The sequence below is a fragment of the Engystomops pustulosus genome, chromosome 6 (genome assembly GCF_040894005.1).
Source record: "Engystomops pustulosus chromosome 6, aEngPut4.maternal, whole genome shotgun sequence".
Taxonomy (NCBI): Eukaryota; Metazoa; Chordata; class Amphibia; order Anura; family Leptodactylidae; genus Engystomops; species Engystomops pustulosus.
The window spans coordinates 118,213,942-118,234,438 of record NC_092416.1 but is presented as its reverse complement, the minus strand read 5'-3'; positions in this window follow the sequence as shown (position 1 = coordinate 118,234,438).

Below are 20,497 nucleotides of genomic sequence, written 5' to 3'. Positions count from 1 at the left end.
CGGACCAATTATTAACTATTTTCCTGTGAAGAAAAGCCTCCATATAGTATCATCATTTTCTATAATGCAAGGACTCCTGTGCTGGGGTACTATGCTTGATCCATGGAATCTAACCAGCACATGGTGCCATCTCCAAGGGCCAAGCAGGAGGCTCTTTGTTACCTAGAACCATGCTTTTGCAATTATATAGTTTCATGTGCTACACAGTCTGTGCCATGCGCTACACAGAGAAGAAGATAGCCGGAGGGAGCTCAGGGAATTAAATGCATGGCTCAGATCCATGGCTCAGAGCAGAGGGATTTGGGTTCCTAGAGGACTGGGCTGACTTTTCATTGGGGTGCAAGCTGTTTTCTGCAGATAACTTGCACCTAAATGGAAGGGGGGCAGCTGTGCTGGGGGAAAGATTCTAGCAGGAGTATTTAAACTAGGATCTGGGGAGGAGGAAAAGAAAGAAGCTAAAGGTGGAGACAGGTCAGAGAGGGGGCAGGTTATAATAATTCTTTATTTATATAGTGCACACAGATCACACAGCGCTGCACAGAACTTGCCAAATCGGTCCCTGTTCCCATGAGGCTCAGAATCTTATAAGCCTATATGTATGTTTTGGATGTTGGTGGGGGGTGAATAGGGGAGTAAGGCAGTGGATAGGGAGAATTAACACAGGCAAAATGGGTGAGCTTGAAGCCCTAGTAAGGAACAGTTAGATGTAGTTGATATAGTGAAGATATGGCTAGATGCATCACATGATTGGGGCATTAATATTTAAGGTTTTACAATCTTTCAGAAAGACAGGGCAAATAGGACAGTATGTCTGTATGTCAGAAGAGACTTAAAAGCGATTGTGAATGAGAATGAGGTCTCAGAAGAGTGTGAGGAGGCTGCTTAAGATTCAAAGCCAGGAGAACTTTGAGAAATTTATTTTTGGTTTAATTTATAGACCCCCTAACATCTCTAAGGAAATAGAGGGTTACCTGTATAAACATATGGAGTTGGCTGCACAGGAGGGGACAGTAGTGATAATGGGAGACTTTAACTTTCCAAATATAAATTGGTTTGAGGGCTCTTCTTCATCTGTGAAGGGGAGACATTTTATGAAGCAACTCCTAGTGATATCTCACTATGTTACACTGCTAGCTTTATCGGAACTCTCCAATAACGCTAGCAAACACTGCTGCAAATTCCTTTCTGACCGCCCCTCCGACTCCATAGGCAGCTTCATGCGTCAGTCACTGCCCCTAGCCCCGCCCCTTCATGAATATGCTGGACTGCTTTCTGTGTGGTCCAGAATTTCTATTGTACTTTGCAGCAGTTAGCGTTAATGGAGGGCAGTGTGACACTGCTACATCAGAGATAGCGTTAAGAGCTGCTTACTCTTAAGCAGCTCCTAGTGATTTTTTTGTTTCTATGGGTGACAGGTCCTCTTTAAAATGTATATTAGGACAGTTCAGATTTGCTAATGGCATTTATTAATATGCTAACAGTCATAGATAATGGGCAGCAGTGAACATTGCCCCCTGACACTGACCAATAGTTGTTCTTACATTGCATGCCTATGGGGTTTGGGATATCTTGTAAGGGATCCGACTGCTTAGTATGCAAAGAATCAATCCAAGCACTCCAATAAATCTTGCTTGAATGTGAAGTTGTTTTTATTACAGCTTTGCACACATATATACATGACGTTTCGACTTGCAAAAGGCAAGGGGTGCTATTAATGGGCACAGACGTGTCTAGCCCAAGCGCCATACAGACCCATCTGACACTACTTTACTTCTCCTCTCCTTTTATGTAGCGGCATTTACATCTATTAAACATCAAGTATATTTGTGTACAAAGCAGCAATAAAAACAAAATTCAAGCAAGATTTATTTGAGCATTTGGATTTTTTCTTTGCCCTGGACATTGAACTGTTGGAACGCAAACTTCCATATAAGAAACTGAAAATATTAAAGCAGTTTGTAGGGATGTGGAGAGTGACCAAGACGATGTAGTCTTTACCATGAAGCAAAACGGACATGTGCATGGCATCCACATATCCTGTGGATAGGTTCTAACTTGTTAACTCTAAACTTTGTTAACCCCTTCAGGATGCAACCAGTTTGTACGTTAAGGCTCTGTCCTTTTTAAAAAAAAATCTGAGCAGTGTTTCTTCCTGTGGTAATAACTTTCCAAAATGTTAACATATCCCTGTAATTTGGGATTGCTTTCTAGTGAGACATTGTAATTTATGTTAGAAGTATAATTTTGCTGAACAAAAATTCAACAATTTTTGATTTTTTAAAAAACAAAATTACAATTTTCAAAGTTTAAAATTTTCTATTTTGTAGATAAAAAGTCACACCACAATATTTTTGTAGAAATCTTTTGCCATTTGTCTTCTTTGAATTTCCATAATTTGTTTTATGTTTCCTTTTATTTTACGGATGTTAGAAGGTTTATAGTTTTAGGTTTTTAGTTTTAAAGAAAGCTACATTTTTGGTTACCAATTTAGTTGGAAGTGCCCTATATAAAGGCTTATGTACTATAAACCCCTACAAGTAAAAACATTTTATAAAACTAACTTCTCAAACCATTCAAATCAACATTTGGGAAGTCTGTTAATCTTTCTCAGGATTCAAACAAAAATGGATTGGAAATTTTTAAATTTCAAATTTTTTTATAAGAATATTCTCATTTAGCCCTAACACAATCAGGAAGTATTAGAGGTAAATATACATCCAAAAATTTTTGGCCTGTTTCTGTTGATATGTGAATGTGAACTGCTGTCCAGCACAGAGTTAGTGCTATTGGGGTTTTGGCTACAAATGTTTTGTGGTGCCATAGCGTACGTGAAGAGACCCTAAGGTACAGTACTATAGAAGTGACACCATTTTGGAAACTAGACCCCTCCAAGAATTTATCTAGTCAAGTGGTGAGTATTTTAACCCCCAACATGCTTGCCAAAATTTAATACGTGTGTTGTTCCAAGTACAGCAATACTCCATATGTGAAAATAAGCAACAAGCCGGGCACACAGCAGGGCTGAGAAGAGAAGGAACAAAATTTAGCTTTTGGAGCTCCGCTTTCACAAGTTTGTATTTGGAGTGCCATGTCATGATTGCAGACCCCTGAGGTACCAGTACAATAGAAACCCCCGAAAAGTGGCACCATTTTTAAAGCTACACCCCTCATTTAATTTATCTAGGGCTGAAGTGAGCTTTTTAACTCCCAACATGCTGTCCAAAATCTAATACAAAGTAAATAGTGCAGAGTAAATATTGCTTTTTTTAATATGCCATTTTAGTGCCAAAAATATTGTGCCAAACTCTTGCCACTTTAAACAAACACCTCAAATATCATGCTGCAGGTTTTCCCGAGTACGGCAATGCCCCATATGTGGCAATAATCCACAAGTTGGGCACACAGCAGGGCTCAGAAGAGAACAAGCAAAATGTAGCTTTTGGAGCTCTGTTTTCATGGGTTTGGTTTTGTCCAGTAGTGGGTGCACCAAATCCCACACTACTTTTTCAGCAATTCTCAGAAAGGCGGGAACATACAGGGGGCGCTATTCTTGAGTCCTTTCCTTCATACACTCTGAAATTATATGTGTATCCTGATGTACTCTCACAGAGCTTATACATCTCCATGCAATACCTTGTGGAAATGAAGTCTCCCTTTGAAATGTACCAGGAACTGGTCAATAGATAAGTGCTTCTGGGGGGTATATACTTCCATAAATTTGGCACTCAGATACTCTAACATTGGCCTGACCTTATGTAAGTGATCACAACTGGGGTCATCTCTTAGTGGGCACTGTGCATTGTCAGCATAATGCAAAAACTTAAGGATGGCTTCAAAGCGATCCTGCTCATCAGCACAGGACATCAGGGTATGGTACAATATGTCTGTGCTCCAATGGTTTGTGCTCCAATAGTCCCTGATTTAGGGATTCTTTTTACCAGTCCCATTAAAAGTATTATGCTCCAATATTTCTCAATCTCTGCTGCAGTGAAAGGGGTCTCCCTGTTGAATTGTGCGTAAAAAGTGTAGTTTTGGGCAATATATTGTCCAAAATAGAGATTGGTCTGGGATAGAATCAGACTAATTTAGAAGGTCCACTGGTCTGAACCCTGCTGTGTGTCTGTGTATCTCAGGGCTGGCCATAAAATCAGGGACCTTAAAGGCATAGTTACTGAGGGTTAGCAATGCGGGGCACTTCAGTAGAAGCCCCTGGCACTTCTGCAGCACTAGTCCAAAGGCACCTTCTCAGAGGTTCCTCGGGATCATTTTGGGATGACGAAAAATAAAATGAATATTCATCCCCACTAGCAGACTCGGTATCAGAGGAAATACTGATGCCTCCAATGCTATGTAGGTTTTACGGGCAAAGATTTACCCTGACCTAAAAAAGGAAAATGGAAAATGGGTAGGATGATACACAAACTAGTGCACATTCCAAACTCCTCCACACTCCAAACTCCTTTTCCGCACGACTACTACTCTTCCGCATGACTACTACTCTTCTGCACGACTTCTACTCCTTCGCATGACTACTTCTCCTCCTTCACACAATTACTACTTCAACAAATGATTACCACTCCTCCTCCTCCACATGACTACTACTCCCCCACATGACTACTACTCCTCTGCATGACTACTCCTCCTCCACCCGACTACTCCTCCTCCACCCGACTACTCCTCTTCCACCCAACTACTACTCCTTTGCCACATGACTCCTTCTCCTCTACATGCCTACTAGTCTTTCACATGACTATTACTCCTCTGCATGATTACTACTTCTCCTTCTTGGGTGAATAAACATCTCTTTTTTCCAAACGGATGTGCTGCCTCAATCGTTTTTTCTTGGGAATCAGATCTACAGTAGGAATTTGTTTAAGCCCATTATGAAGCCAGTGGTGAACTTTTAGTTTCTACTGGAATCTCTTAGGATTATCGTTTACTTCCTTTGATCTTTCTTTTGTGTTTTGTACATTAAAACATGACCTTGATATTGAAGTACAAAGAGAGATTAATATGCAAATGATATGCAAATATGATGCAAAATATTCTCAGTAAGTACATTAATAGATCAGAAATAAACAAGCCCCAAACTCTTCATGTGAGCAGTGATAATAAAGGAAGAGTGAATGACGAAAAATTAAAATCCAAACTAGCAGAACTACCTGCAGTCCCCATGCAGATGTATTCTATTCAATAGTTGCAATATCTGTATAAATAATGTGTAATCAGTTTTTAGCTAAAACACAAAGACTTAAATATCAACCTTGTTTATTTAAGTAAAATGCATAATCCAACACGAGAGATAACAGGGTTAGCCTGTCTTACTCATAACCTTATAAGACGCTCAGCGTCAAAACGCGCTAACCATGTTATCTCTCGTGTTGGATTATGCATTTTATTTAAATAAACAAAGTATGCTTCACAAGATTCTCCGTTGGACTCTTTCATTAGTGCTGGGTGCTCATTACATTTCTACTAAGTTACCCAATGGCCGTGGTTGGATTTTTCTCCATGCACCAGAGAAGTCTTAGGAGCCGTAGTATCGGGTAGAGGTGCCGAGGTTTGGTGGGCTGGCGGATTTTTTACATTAGTTACCTTGTTCTATTAAATAAATATCAACCTAGTCCGGCTATTTACTACAATTGTTCTGTTCTCTTAGATGCCACCACCTCATGTATAATATAAAACTAAATTAATTGTGTTGTGGTCATATCTAAAAATTTAGAATATGCCACAAAGACTTATTGGGGAATATTTATCATTATAAATCTGTAATAGGTTGTATATTTTGTAAGCAAAAATTTGTGTCAATTGCGATTTTCTGTTTGCCAAATTTAATCGAAAAGGTGTTTTAACATCATTCTTGCAAATGTTCCCAGGGCAACAAATGCATCCTTGTTTGTGGGTGTGCCACGGCCTGCAAATGGTGGAATTACTATTGCAATTTTTTTTTTTGCACAAAAAAAAACTGCTCAGTCACTCCACCCTGAAGCATCCTTAAATGATCTCACTGTATATCTATAAATATAGCAATATTGACAGAGTGCCTATAAATCAACAGAGGTAAACCCTTTAATTTCAAGAATGATCTATTTAGATCTGATCTTCACATTTACTATATATGTAATAAAATAAACCACACATATTTATGACTAACAATTAGAAGAAATATAAAAAGGCAAACATAAGAACATAGAACGTGGAGACACAAAACATAAAAAGACTATGTTAAATTAGGCACATACATAGAGCAGGGTCTATATCAATACACCATAAAAAAAAGAGATAATTGTCCCCCATTAAGAGTATGACATAATAAAACATGCCAGTTTTTTATTCCTTGCAAAAAAGTTTTCACAAGGAAGTAGCTAAGGTATTGTACATATATAAAATAATGCAGAAAAGTGTATGCATTAAAGTTATATATTAAAAATTATGCATTTTCCATTCATATTTCTATTTTTCTAGGAGCTGAACACGCAAACTATGGTTATTCCCATAAGTGACTTTTAGATAAAACACAGGAAACAACTATTATTCTAGAATCTGCTGAATATGCACCAATGTAATTCCTGCATATTCAGCAATAATATCTAATTTCTGTTTAGATAATTTCACTTTTTCTAAAGCCGAAAGAGTCCCAAGACCAAAGAGAAAAGCATAATAAATGTCCTTACAGTTAAACCAGGTGGAAAATCAACATAAAGTGTATAACATTTTTTTAGATAATGGTCTTGTTTTTTTAATGCTTTTTTGTTCGATTTATTATTGTGTCGCCAGTGTTATTATCTTTTCATGTTGTGAATTTTTTTAATCGTTGTTGCCATGGTCATAGGATTTAGTACACACAGAAGGGAGGACTAAGGCCCCTTCCACACTTGCGTTGCAGATCACATCAGAGTTTGATCAGGGTGCGATCAGTTTTTGGTCAGTGAAAAACGCACATTTTGCATCAGAGTGCAATCAGTTTTCAGTCAGAGTTTGTTCAGTGTCTCAGTTTTTCACGCGCGTTTTTGATGCAATTTCAATGCAATTTCAATGCGTTTTGGACTCAGGACTGAGCTCTATCTTTTCTATGGCAATTGATGCGTGAAAAACGCATTGCACTTGCATTGCACTTGCAAGTTTCTCAGAGTGCGATGCGTTTTTGATGCATCTCCATAGACTTGTATGGTGCATTTTTCACGCGCGTAACTTGCAAAAGTAGAGCATGTCGAGATTTAAACGTGCGTTAAAAAAAACGCGCGTGTGTGCGTGAAAAAAATGCAAGTCTGAAAAGACCCATTAAATACAATGGGTCAGAGTGCAATGCAAGTTCTGCGCGTCAAAAGCAAGCGCAGAAAACGCGCGTGAAAAACGCAAGTGTGAAAGGGGCCTAAGGGTCTTGTCTAGTTGCACATTAAATAAAATAATCATACACACAGCCCACCTCCTCAGAGATGGTTCCTGCTGCCATCCCATTCAGCTATTAGGAGGTTTGGATTTGGACACAATGGGGTACATGTATAAAACTTTGGGCTTGCCTTTTTCTTCAATTTTTGAGACTTTTCATGGTGCTTCTGCTCTTTTTTATGGCCTAAAACAGTCTCCTTTCAAAGTTTGCCTTTGTCTACATTTCTAGAGTGTTCTGTGCAGTTTAGAAAGTAGCTTACAGCTTTTGAAGACTTTTTGCAAATTTTGTTTTAAAAAGTTGCAAACTAACTTAGGACCAAACACCACATATACCATCATGATACATAAGAGACAGTAAGGTGGCTCATTTGTTAGCACTACAGCCTTGCATCTCTTGGATCCTGAGTTCAAGTCCCATCCGGGCAAACATCTGCAAAGAGTTTGTATTTTCTCCTTGTTTGTGTGGGTTTTCGTCCCACACTCCAAAGCATACTGGCAGGTTGATTAGATTGTGAGCCCCATGCGGACACGGACTGATCTGGCAAGCTTTGTGCAGCTATGTGAGTGTTATATAGATAAAGGAATTATTTTTTATTATTTTACATGTGCCCCAATGTTACATTAATCTCCAACTTGTTGTTGCACCATTTTGTTAATATCAAGAAAGAAGAACATTTCAGCAGAAAAAACTCTATGTTGATGAAAAAGGAAACTGAGCAATAATAATGACTCAGTAATGACATGTTTTGTAGGTATAGCTTTGGATAGGCGAGGTCCTAAATTTTTGAACTGAAATTGCACTGACAAATGGTGAAGCAGAATTGACTTGACTATGTCTTCCTCTTTTGTTACATTATCAAATCACTGAACATTTAGTGGTAGTTACATTCTATTGTAACTAGTTGGACCATTAAAATGGTTGTCCTAACCGTAAAATAATAAGCCGACCTGCTATTATATGTAAATAATATTTGTTCAGTATACATTTCTTAGAAAGCGTAAAACATTACTTTATTGGTAGAAACAAGCTACAATAGCTATAATATTAGCCTGCATGTTTATCATCTATCTATCAAGCTAATATGGCTGTCAGAGAAAGTTGGATAGCTATTCCCTGTCGTCCACCATAAAATATCTCTAGCGGAACAGTGAAAAAGGCTTGTGGGTTTTGTGTTTTTGGTAAAGGAAATGTTTTGTGACCTGGTCTGTGATACAAATAATAAATTGGGGACTCTCACATGGTGAAGGCAAAGTTAGGCAGTGGTAACTAACAGGTCTGTAGATCTGCCTAGTTTGAAGAAAACAACTTCAGAATTTTTATTGCGTGAAGTTATTTTTTTTATGTTTAATGCATAAATCAAGTACTTTTTTCTTTAAAATGTCTTTGATACATTTCTGCCATCTGCGTCTGTGTTGTATGTTAGGGTTTTTGCTGTCTTCATTAGCATTCAGTCTCGCAGTGTTTGTATTGACACAAGTTCCATTGAGATGATTGGTGGTGTATGGCGGCAGTTTAATACTGCCGCCGCTGCGTTGTCAATCCATCATATTTACACTTCAGAGATGAGGAGACAATTGTCAGGGGGACACATAGTGATCGCCAGTTTACATAAAGATAGCCTCCCTTTCATTCTGACTTTAAAAAAAAGTCTTTAAACTATTTTTTAGCTCTTTTACCCAAATGAAAAAAATGATAAAAATGCAAAAAAATTGTCAAATAAAAAAAAATTGTGAGAGGAATAAACATTGATGGAATGCTTGAAATAACTTAATTGATTCACACAGTCTTTTGAATTATCGACTGGAAGAGGAACATGAAATAAAAGCTTTTCTGACAGACCGTGGACATAAATATTTAATGAAGCTGTTTGGCCCCTAAATTCAATTGGCCGAATGAAAGGCAGAAGTAATCAAGCGGAAGCTTCCATACCACGCACACACTGTTATTCTTCAGAGTAATTTGTCAACAATTTAGTTCTGATATCATCAAGTGAACAGCAAGTTTAGAAGGGATGCAGCAGTTTTACTTCTTTCCTTATAGAATAGCAAACGGTAATATACTGTTCTCTCATCTAGAGCTGCTATCATTATTGGGTTTTATTTGTTTACTTATGGTACCACAATTATCAGGACTTGTACTCAAATCAGGTGTACAAATCCTGAAACAGGGTTCACACTAAGTGGGGCAAGAATGCACAAGTAAGCCCCCTTTCACACTTGCAAGTATGATGCGCTGAACTCGCCTGCCTGGATCTAGTAGCCGAATGCTACTAAGCAAGTCAGTTCAGTTCCGGTTTGCAGCATTCGGGCTGGGAGACCCAGGCAGCACATGCTGCAAGTGTGATGCTAGTTCAGCGCATCCCATTCGCAAGTGTGAAAGGGGCCTCAGATGCAGGCTATGACTCAACTCTATTGCAGGCCAGACATGGCGTAGAATTACCTCACCAGCACAGTGCTGTGCTGCTGCCAACCGAACCTTATGATAAAACCAGTGGGTGCCGGTTAGTGGCATCATACGCTGACTTTAAAGGGAAGCTGTCACCAAGAGACCCCTTTTTAGCACCCCCCGTCCCCATAGAGCATTGCACATACTAAACATTTTTTGTATGAAAAATAAGTTTTACAGAGAAAAAAAACTTATATATTACCTTTCAATGACATGTGCTGTGTGGCTAGTCAAGTTGCCACCCTGGGCGGGTCTGAAGAGGAGTATGCTCCCGCCCTCCTCCTTCATTCTAACACTCCCTGGCTCGCCCCCCTCCCCACTGCACACGTCACCTTCTTCAACAGGTTATGTTCAGTAGCTACATTTGAATTGTGTCTTGAAAAGTCAAGCACAGCAGGGAGGAGCTTTTCCAGATCACAAATGCATTAAGACCTATTCACTTGACATTGGGAGCAACATATGAACGCAGCTACAATATTTATCATGTTTTTCTAATAGGATGAGGCCGGTTTAAAAAGCATGTTGTGTCTGGGGAGGGGCTTGTGCAGATTGCATATGTGTTTCCATGCAAAAATTGTTGATCCCAAGGATTTCAGCCGAGAAAAGGCTCAGAAACGCGTCTAGCTTGATTATATGATTCCGTCGAGAGAGTGACACCCTGAAACGGCTCTTCATCTGGATACATTGCTTTCAATAGATATTAGAGCCATTTCAATTCAATACCTACCAGGTGTCTGGTGACATAAGATCTCATCGGCAGCGAATGCAACCCGGCTGAGGTGTTTGGATGCACATGCATGCGCATGCTATGTAAGAAGATGCGAGTTAAGGATCGGCGGCTCCATGCCTATAATTGTGCAATTCATCAGAGGAAAAGCCAACTTAACACAGATCTGATTGTAAGAGAGTAACACCCTGGGGCAGATTTATCAAGCAGTCTGAAAATCAAAATACTTCTAGTTGCCCATGACAGCCAATCACAACTCAGCTTTCATTTTACCAGTGCTCAATAGTTTAAAGCTGAGCTGTGATTGGTTGCCATGCGGAAATAGAAATACAGGCGGTCCCCTACTTAAGGACACCCGACTTACAGACAACCCATAGTTACAGACGGTGCCCGCTGACCTCTGGTGAAGCTTTCTGGATGCTTTACTATAGTCCCAGACTGCAATGATCAGCTGTAAGATGTCTGTAATGAAGCTTTAATGATAATCCTTGGTCCCATTACAGCAAAAAATGTTTAAACTCCAATTGTCACTGGGGCCAAAAATTTTTTTGACTGGATCTACAATTATAAAATATACAGTTTCGACTTACATACAAATTCAACTTAAGAACAAAACTCCGGACCCTATCTTGTACGTAACCCGGGGACTGCCTGTATTCTGACTTTCAGACAACTTGATAAATCTGCCCCAATATCTTAGTATTATCGACAAGTTAAAAATATACCCTCCGAATATGACAATGCATTATATGATTACCGACCTCTTTGGATGAGATTATTCACTACGTGACTGACCGCTGTCTGGGTCTCCAGACTCCACGTGAATTTGATTATTTGCAGTCAATACCTTAAATTACATCTTAAAAAGGATATATTTTGAGAATATTAACATTGTGCATGAATATATATTGTAAAACTTGACATTGCCACAAGATACAGTCCCCATTACAATTACAATTTCATCTTATAACGGGACATTGATAGCCATAGTTGATAACAGGACACCTATGTTTTAACAGCAGGATAAGGTCCAGTGGTTGAACCCTTCCAAATACTAGAAAGTGCAAGACTCTAATACACAAAATATAATCTTCTCGTCATCCCACGAAAGACAGCCACTCAGAGACGGTCAAAGACATAGAAGTTCAGAGACAGAGACGGTCAGTGACAGTCACTGAAAGAGACGGTCAGTGACAGTCAATGAAAGAGATGGTCAGTGACTGTTACTGAAAGAGACGATCAGAGACGGTCAATGACAGAGAAGGTCAGAGACAGAGATGGTCAGAGACAGTCAAAGAAAGAGACAGTCAGTGACAGTCACTGAAAGAGACAGGCAGTGACATCTACTGAAAGAGACAGTCAGTGACAGTCACTAAAAGAGACAGTCAGTGACAGTCACTAAAAGAGACAGTCAGTGACAGTCACTAAAAGAGACGGTCAGTGACAGTCACTAAAAGAGACGGTCAGTGACAGTCACTAAAAGAGACGGTCAAAGAAGTTTAGATTCAGAGACAGTCATAGTCATAGCTAAGAACAGTTATTTCCTTGCCTGGGCAGTGCTGGGATCTATAACTAGTAAATCATAAGAAAGAAATAGGCATCTTTCTACATCAGGCACAGAATGTAATTGTGACTTCTGGCTGTGACAATTTGCCACCCTTGACATCTTGATAACAGCTATGCCCCACAATGCTCCTAAATAATATTTATCCCTCAAAACAATGGGGCAGATTTATCAAGCAGTCTGAAAGTCAGAATATTTCCAGTTGCCCATGGCAACCAATCACAGCTCAGCTTTCATTTTAACAGTGCTCATGAATATTTTAAAGGGGAGCTGTGATTGGTTGCCATGGGCAATTGGAAAAATTCTGACTTTCAGACTGCTTGATAAATCTGCCCCAATGTGCTCTCCACATGTGCACCCCTCAAAATATTATAGAAAATTTTAAAGTATAGTTTCCCCATCATAAATCCAAATTTAGCAACTCCTCATTAATTTAGTTAGAATAGCAACCTCCCTTGGTAATGTAGCCCAACATTCTCCCATAATAATTTAGCACAGTATCCCCCCATAGTAATGTAGCTCTCCCAGCAGCCATTAACCTTGCAGGTTGGATGAAAGTTCTGAAATTCCGCTTTGCCATCAGGGAGCTGATTCATAACCCATCCCACGGAGCAGATCACTTGACCACGAGAGGAAGTTCTGGGAATTGCCTTCAATGCTAAACACCAGCCACCATAGGGAGTTTAGCGAGCAATCCACATATTCGCCACCAGAGGGAGATAGAATGCAGAATCAGTGCAGAATAGAGACAGTAGCACAGAACCCCTTTAGTGAGATAGCACAGGACCCCTTTAGGGATCAGAAGGCACTGTATGTGTGTATATGTGATGTGTATATGCTCTATATGTGTGTAAATATGTGTATGAATGTGTGTATATTAGTAAAGAACTGTATGTTTATGTGTATAGGTATATAAATATTTGTGTATATATAAGTGTAATATGTATACTTTTATGCAGCAAGGGAACCCTGCCTTCCTAGTTTAGCCACTTATTACAGGACCAAATAATGATATAGTATAGGACCCCCAGTACAGGTTCCCCATCTTATAGACGCACATAATGTTGATTACTATTGTGAGTCAGGGTGGCATTCTCCGGGTCAGGTTGTGAGGGTGGCATCCTAGGTAATTGCCGACTGTTAGATCTGTCACATCATGAGACGCTGATATCCTATTATGCCTTCTCTGATTACAAGAAAAGGAGAGATAATTAAAACATGTTTGTTAAGGAGTAAACTTCAAGCTGATGACCCTCCTTGCACCCAACTAAGAAAACACATGTACATATATAACTGCAGCGATCCGTCTAATTGGTTATTAAAGCAGCGGCAAACGCCAATAAAATGAACCAAAAAACAACTGGGGATTACAGTGACTAACATATTGTAAACCTTTATTGCAGTGTTTTGAGATGCATGTGATTACGGCTTCTTAACCCTTAATATTCTTTCACTCTCAAAAAGCTAGGGTGACTTCCTGCAGACATGGTAACTTATTTATAACGACAGGTGGATGACTTGTAACTATATCTTAAAAGTACTGACAGTCCATGATAAAATTGTAACTTTTTATATTTCATATAATAAATGAAATCAGAATAATTTCAAGCAGGGCTGCCATCAAGAATTTCAGGATTCCACCTAGGCATATTTTGTGCTCCCTTCATCCCAACACACATTATAGTTTACTTTCCTGCACTGTGCATCTCATGTACCTCACACTAAGATCCTAAAAAGTGAATAGTATAAAAATTCAAATAAATAATGGCCCTTAATAAATGATGTACTCTAACCTCCAAAATAAAAGGAATACAAACAGGTCACCCTTTTACATATGCAGAGCAATGCTCCCCCCCCCCCCATAAATAACATTATACTGGTTATAGAGTCCTATAATGAATAATTTTAGTACATCTTAGGCTACATTCACACTACAGTATGGGGGACGTATATACGGCCGACGTATATGCGGCTGATATACGTCCCCCATACACTTCTATGGGCTCACGGCCCTGTACGGGAGCGGTACGGTGCAGCACACGTGCGGCCCCGTACCGCTCCGTAGCCCGGGGAAAGATAGGACATGTCCTATCTTTCCCCGTATTACGGCGCCGTGCGCCATTAGTTTCTATGGCGCCATTAGCTGCGCTCACCTCCTCCTCCTCTCCCCACGCTGCCGTGTGCCCGCCGTACTACAGTGCGGCGGGCTCACGGCAGTGTGAATTTAGCCTTACATAGTAGTTTATACTGTTGAAAAAAGAAACATGACCATGAAGCTCAACCAAGGAAGGGAGTCTGTAATTACTGGAACATGTATCCATTGTTACGGATTACCTAGTCACCGCAATACGGTACTGTAGTCCATTGCCTAATGTTAAGTTATTCTGGGTCTGTTATCCATGTTTTTCTTGTTTAAATACGCAAAAATAGATCCTTCGTGAAGCTCTCTGCTATCCCTACTGTGACCAAAGCCGGACGTAGGCTATTCCACAAATTCACAGGTCTTGCAGTAGAGAAACCTTATCTTTTCTTATGATTAAACCTTGTTTTCTCCATTGACTTTACTTCAATGAGCTCCTGCCCACAGCTGATGATTCCACTGTCCCCTGCATGAGCCAACTGCCTTACAGTTTTTTCTATTGTTACAGAGGAACCTCACATGCAGAATGCTTAAAATAGCTGACAACAGAGCGCCATATATTATAAAACATGCACTCTTCCTGTTTTAAGTCAATAATCAGCTTGAAAGGGTCTACAATCAAGCTTTTCCTGTTCTAATATGGCTGATCACAGGGAGCAATAGAACAAATTCAACTCACAATGTGAGACACTCTTTAGATTAAAATGGAACTATAGATTCATCACTATACCTTATTCAACTCAGTGGTTACTATCCCTTTATAACTTCTCTAGCCCCAAATTCTCCATACACTATTTAGCACAATTTGGCATTTTCCCAAATCACCTTCGTTAATGGACCCCAAGCAATCTGTTCTCTGCTAATTAACTTCATATGCTGCCCGTTATGTTCCGTCAGCAATATCGGTCTCCTGCTTTGTTACCAGACGGCGCTTTATGTATTGAGGGAAGGCAGCATCTAGATATAATAGGGAAATTATTCACTACATTTAAAGGGACACACTATCTAAAGCAGGTTGCAATGTGTGTAATTTAGCATCGGGGTCAAAACACATAGCTGGCTGGGAGACCATCCTGGAACAAAGTGGAGCAGATTTTTAATTTGTTTAAGGCCTCATGCACTTGAAAGTGTGCATATCACAGGCCACAAATAACATAACGTGGTCCATTGTTTGCCCATATGTCACAGGTATATGAGGTTCCCTTACACATGGGAGAAAAGACTGGAGGCCATATCCTGTGTGTGAGCCCATATAAATACATAGGGATGTGTGTGATCCATTAGATTAAGCTGACAAATGTAGTTAGAGTAGACAGTCTTGTCCCTTTCATGGCAGGGTCAATGAATGGGAGCTTTATAAATGTGATGGACAATAAGGCTGTCATAGTTTTAGAGACTTTTGATAATCCCAAACTGCTTTTTTAATGCCATGACTTTTAGCTGTAGTTTCTTTTCATTCAGGCCTCATGTACACTAACGTTGTTTGGGGATGTGCACTAGCTGTTGTTTCAGCAGATAGCAAACATCTTCAAACATTTCTATGGGTTCATGCACATGAAAAACTCTGAGCAAGTCCAGGGTTTGCAGCTCAGGTAGTCTTTAGTTATTGATGTTTCCAATGTCAGCGGACCTCTGCTACATTTATTCAACCTCTCTCTAGTAATTTGATTCTGTGCTTGGGTGCCATACAGGTTTGACCTGGTTTTGTCCAACTCCATTTGTTTGTCTGTATCTGTTGTTTGTCCCTCTGTGTCCTTGTGCATACACTGGTCTGTTTCTGATTTTATCTTATCCGTACCTCCATAATCCAGCAGATGCCAGATGAAGTCTGTTGGCAGGTTTCTGATAGTGGGCTTACCCTTATCAGGCGGTGTATCAGCTCTAGGCAGCGCTGTAGCCTGCAGGGACTTTGCAGGGGGAGTTCACCCTTACTTAACCTGTCTGACAGCTTGTGCCTCTCTAACAATAATATTAATTTTGTAATGAATTATCAGCAAAATGCAATGATTGGATGCTGGCTGCTCCACGACTGCACCATGTATTCCCACCCTAAATGTATTTTACAAACTCTTAGTTGTCCGGTTTTGTTAATGTAAGCAAGAATATATACATACGCAAACAGAATAGACAGCCAATGGAAACATTTATTATTTATTACCTATCATTTAATAATTAACTATTCTTGGAAACCCCAGAAAATGCCTTTACGATTTATTGAGTATCCGACCACCCCTTTAATAACAGTTTGAAACAACAAGTTATGAATAGGCAGCGGTCAGGATGCCCTTATAAAATGTACAAGTACAAAGTAAGCAAACAATGAATAAAAAAGATTTTATCGACTGGCTGCTCAGATTTTAAATGTAATTTGTCCCCCCTTCACCTTTAATATATAAATAAGAGGCGCTTGTATCTTGAGATGACAGCTCGTGCCTCTTATGAAGGCAACGTCAGCCCAGATGCTATTTTTCATCCGTTAACTAAAGACAGCAATGTCTTATTGCTGAGACGACCATGTATTGATTGGGAGAATAAAATGACAGAATAGCGCAAGCATCTGACAAACGGCACGGCAGGCACCAATTAGCATTCTCCGGCTGATATCCTTACATTCAGCGACAAAAGTCAGACAAAAGCATAAATGCACTGTCGCGTGGTAAATATCCTATAAAGTTACATCTTCCACAGTTATTTTACTTCTGAATGGACCCTAATGAGGCCATATCAGACACTCGCCTCTTCACATGGACATTTTGTTATAAAATTCCTAAAGTCTTTGGATGTCTTACGTATACGTTTTATATCAGACATGTTCCATGGTAACTAGACAGCATTCACATTCATAGGTGTTTGATAAATTCGTATTATGGACTGACAACAGGAAGCAGATTTGCTTCAGGTATAATACAAATTCGCTCCATACATTTAACCTCTTCAGGCATTCTATTTTTAATTTAACTTTTTGTGCCATTAACCATAGCAGTGCTATCAGGCAAATAGGGCCCTGGTAATAAATTGTAACACTGTAAAATGTTGCATTTGGTTATACATTGCCAGAGGCCAACAATATTGACTTTGGCAGCAATCGTTTGCTAGTTATAACAACTGGAGATCAATATTGCTGGTAGATATTCAATACTAGATGTAGATCCCAGCATTGCCCGGGATAGTAAACCACTGCTCTTAGCTATAGCAAAACAGATATATAATATTTTTTGTTAACCAATTGTATCTATGCATCTATCTTTCTCTGCCTGTCTGTCTCTCTTTCTCAGTTACTCGCCCGGTATGTCTGTCTCTCTGTCACTCTCCATGCCTGTATGTCTCTCTCTCTCAGTCACTCTACATGCCTGTCTGTCTCTGTCACTCTCCCTATCTGCCTGCCTCTCTCTCTGTTCCCTCTCCTTCCCTCTCTGTCTCCTCTGTCAATCTCCTCCCCTGTCTCTCTGTCACTCTCTCTGCCTGTCTGTCTCTCTGTCACTCTCCCTGCAAGTCTGTCTCTCTCTCTGTGTGTCAGTCACTCTCCCTGCCCGTCTGTCTTTCTCTCTCTCTCTCTCTCTGTCACTCTCCCTGCCCATCTGTCTTTCTCTCTCTCTCTCTCTCTGTCACTCTCTTCCTGTCTGTCTCTCTCAGTCAGTCATTCACCCTGCCTGTCTGTCTCTCTCTCTCTCTCTCTCAATTACCCATTCTGCCTGTCTGTCTCTCTCTCAGTCAAACTCCATGCCTGCCTCTCTCCTACCCTGTCTGTCTCCCTGTTGAGTGGTAAATAGTGAACTGTTTATTTGTCTCTGTGTTTGTACTTTTTCTTCTTTTTCTCCTCCTGCTGGCCAGCAAACCTTTGTCTATGTCCACTATTGTTTCAACAGACAAACCAGTTCAGCAGTCACCACTCAGCATTAACTGATCTTACCTGTGTATGCAAAACCTGAGCAGAGGGTGAGCTGGGGTTAAATAGCTGCACATGATTACTGCTAGGTGATGCAGAGCTGAAGCCATGAGATATGTGTTTGTATTTCTTACTTTGGTGACTTGTTTATATTGTAAACTCCATTTTATTTTAATATTGTGTATTATACTGTATTGTGATGTTTTATATATTATTTATGTAAGAAATGTATCTTGTGATGTTAAAGGTGCAACCCAGGGGTGTATCCCTTTAAGACTCAAGGAAAATAGTTGGGTTTTTAATGACACCTGTGTGTACATGCATTGTCTCTAGGTCAGAGTTTCTGATCTGACCACAGGGGAGCTGCTTGTTCCAAGGTAGCTGCAACCTGACCACTGAATTCATTTTATTTTTGTGCAAATAAATGCAAGCCTTTTCTTTGGACCTGAAGCCTGAGTAAATATTTATTTTTTAACAGCCAGACGACCCCACATCTTAACACTCTCTCTGTCACTCTCCCTGCATGTCTGTTTCTCTCTGTCACTCTCATTGCCTGTCTGTCTGTCTCTCCGTCACTCACTCTGTCTGTCTCTCTATCACAGTCAGTCACTCTCCCTGAATGTATGTCTTTCTCTGTCAGGCAGTCACTCTCCCTGCCTTTCTGTCTCTCTCTCTGTCACTCTCCCTGCCTGTCTATCTCTCTCCCTGCCTGTCTGTCTCTCTCTCTGTCACTTTCCCTGTCTGTTTCTCTCTCAGTCACTTTCCATGCCTGCCTGTCTCTCTCTGTCACTATCCATGCCTGTCTGTCTTTCTTTGTCACTCTTCCTGCCAGTTTCTCTCTCTCTGTCACTTTTCCTGCATGTTTCTCTCTCTGTCACTATCCCTGCCTTTCTCTCTCTCACAATCTGTCACCCTGCCTCCACTCATCTTACCCAATACATAAGCGCCTTATGCTCATTGCCTTTAATAACCAATAAGAGCTCATATTAATCACCTGTGGCAAAACAGCACCCAATTACGGCTCAGCTTCTAACTGCCACAGCAGCAGCAGACAGGCTCCTGTATATGGTAGTTAATACATAGATTTTGGAAAGTGCAGGGTGAAAATTTTGTGTCAAAACCTAGTCTATGGAGTTCCCTGAGTCACAGAGAGTGGCTGTGCAATATATGGTGATTGTAAACGGGACAGTGCATATTCCCTCAGTGGACATACATATACACAAATACACTCTGCTTTATAAATTAGAATTTGTATTTTAGAGATGGGGCGAATATATTAATGATAGACCAAGGTCCTACCCTCCGTATACTAAATCTGTTAACCAATGCAGAGAGCCAGAGAGCCACAAGCTCTGGGGTCTCACGTGGGTCTGTCAGACAGTTGTATGGCCAAATGTGGCATGCAGGCTGTACAATGTAAGTCTGCTCTTAATTGATCAGGTCTGTTTTTGGGATGTGCAAACAACTTCACTTTTTTCATTCGTTCTTGGTGCATTTTGCTTGATGCTGTTATCACAAAAAAAAAATATATATAAGCCCCTAAATTGTCATGTTCCCACACAAACACTTAAGGGGGTTCTCAGGAATATGAACGTCTGATATAAAAACCCATGATGCTATAAATAAATGATTGTAACAAAAAATGTTATTAGACACAAAATGGAGCTTAAACGGGTATTCCCATCTAGCCATTCACATTTTATTTGATTTATTTGTCATGTAAACATTTCTTCAATTGGATGTTATTAAAACAAATGTTCCTGTGTGAAGATAATTTCTCATAAATGTAGCCATGTTGTCCCTTAGAAACCAGAAAGCTTCCTTGGATACGGCCACCTCACATTTTGGCAGTGTATGCGCTATTAAGTCCTGCTTGAATGCCTGGCTTCAGCGATTATTACCGCAGGACGGCTGTGGGACATGCAGTAACTCCCGGACATTTCATATACAAAAACCTTTTGTTTCTTTGTGAAATCCCTCCAGCAGAGGTGGACATATCCAAGGACATAGTCTTGTTTCTAAGGGACCATATCACTACATTTATGGGCAGATTTTTTTAATCTCATCTAATTGAAGAAATGTTATAAACAAATGGCAGTTTAATTAAACTGAATGTGAGTGCCCAGATGAGAATACCCCTTTAACCCCTTAACGACTTGGCCTTTTATAACTTTTTTATTTTTCCACATAAAGAGCTGTGTTATGGCTGATTTTCTGCGTAACAAATTGCACTTCGTAGTGACGGTATTTAATATTCCATGGCGCGTACTGGGAAGCGGGAAAAAAATTCCAAATGCAGTGAAAATGGTGAAAAAACACATTTGCAATGTTTTCTTGTGGGC